This window comes from Panthera tigris, chromosome C2 (assembly GCF_018350195.1).
Source record: "Panthera tigris isolate Pti1 chromosome C2, P.tigris_Pti1_mat1.1, whole genome shotgun sequence".
Lineage (NCBI taxonomy): Eukaryota > Metazoa > Chordata > Mammalia > Carnivora > Felidae > Panthera > Panthera tigris.
Window position 1 is genome coordinate 112,994,688 of NC_056668.1, and position 1,831 is coordinate 112,996,518.

Sequence of the window (1,831 nt, forward strand, 5' to 3'; positions counted from 1 at the left end):
CTATTTCTCAGAGAGATGATGCAATTTTCTCCTTCCACATGATGGCTCACACAGTCAATGGGCCTTTTCTACCCTTCCAAAATTACACTCATCCCTCAAGGTCGTCTTCTAACCCCACCTCTTCCAGTCAGACTTCTTTCCCTGATGTTCCATTTGGAAGTGAACTCACAGCAATGCCTTCCCATGCAATGTGTTGGGAAATTGTTCAGCTATCACTTTGCTATACATCTTCTGGTGTCTTTGGAAACATTAATTTTAAAATTATTTGTCTTTTCAAAATCATGGGCTTTAGTGCTAAGGCATTTCCACCTTAACTATAAATTCTGTCAACATTGGAAACTCGTACAAGTTATTAACCTGGCAGAGTCTTCCTCACTCAAAATGAAAGAGTTATAGTAATACCTGCCTTATACTATATTGTGAGGATGTTTTTATATATATATATATATATATATATATATATAGATAGATATAGATATAGATATATATAATGTATATATATACATATATAAACATATAATCTCTATATATTATATATGTATATATTATATATAATATATAATACAATGTATGTAGATGTTATATATGTATATATGTTTATATACGTATATATATGTATATATACGTGTATATAATTCTTATTACACAGTATGGCAGGTAAATATTTTACTTTTTTCCTTTTTCTTCCAAATAGTGCTCAAAACTAGCTAAAATTCATTGAGTGCTTATTTATTATGTGTCATGTACTATTCAAAGCATTTCATACATTATATGTACTATTATACTCCCTACTTTCCAGATGGAAAACCTGAGGTACCAAGAGGTTAGGAAACTTGTCCAAAGTATACCAAGGGCATAAGATGGGAGCATTGATTCACAACTAGATCGTAAATTTTTGAAGCAAAGATCTATTTTATACAAATTTCTTTCTCTCTTTCACGAGGTCTAGTGTGATGTCTTACATAAAATATAGTCAGTGTTCAATAAATGTTGATTTCATTCCAAGAGGCAGAGGCAATTAGGCTAGTGTCGCAATAGGCAGGGGGCTAGAAACACACTTGGGCAAAGGAGCAGCTGTCTGCACGAAGTGAGCGGTACCGTGTGCAGTCAGGAAGGGCTAGGATGGGAGATTCTGGCAATTGAGAAAGGCGGCTGCTGCCGGAAGTCAGAGAGCGGCCAGCGAGGGGCTCGGCAAGAAAGAACCTGAGCAGGGAGCTCGGCCACAGTGGAAAGTTGCTCAAATGAAGCCTCGACTCCTCTCTCAGCAGTCCTCCCGGGTCTGAGGAGACAGTAAATCTCACTCCATCCTGTGGTTATGCCACTGGAGCATCTTTAAAAATACTTAGCCCCAAGCTGATGAGCCCTTTCCCTGCTGCTTTTCTACCTGAGCCAGCAACCTCAGAGCTTTCTGGGATTTCTGTTAAAAACACCCAGATCCCAGGAATCATTCCCCACCGACACAATTGTTGCTCACGCCAAGCACGGGACATATGGCGGAGCATCTGGGAGGGGGCAGATTAGCCAGGAGTGCTGGCGAGCGGCACATGCTTTCATTAGGATGGATGTGTCACAGTAAATCATTTTGTAAAATGTTCCCTCCCTTCTCTCTGCATAGCGAAACATAAAGGAAGATGAATTACCCCAAGCACCATAATGCTGTTTGAATATGCCAAAGCTTGTGCCTGAGACACTTACTGACATTTCCTTAAATATCTTTTTAATATCTTGGCCAGGTCAGGCATACCAATGGCATTACAGAGCTTGCAAATCAATGCCCCAGCTGTTTTGGTTTTTTAATAAAACTGAATGTGATCTCTTTAAAATGATTGCC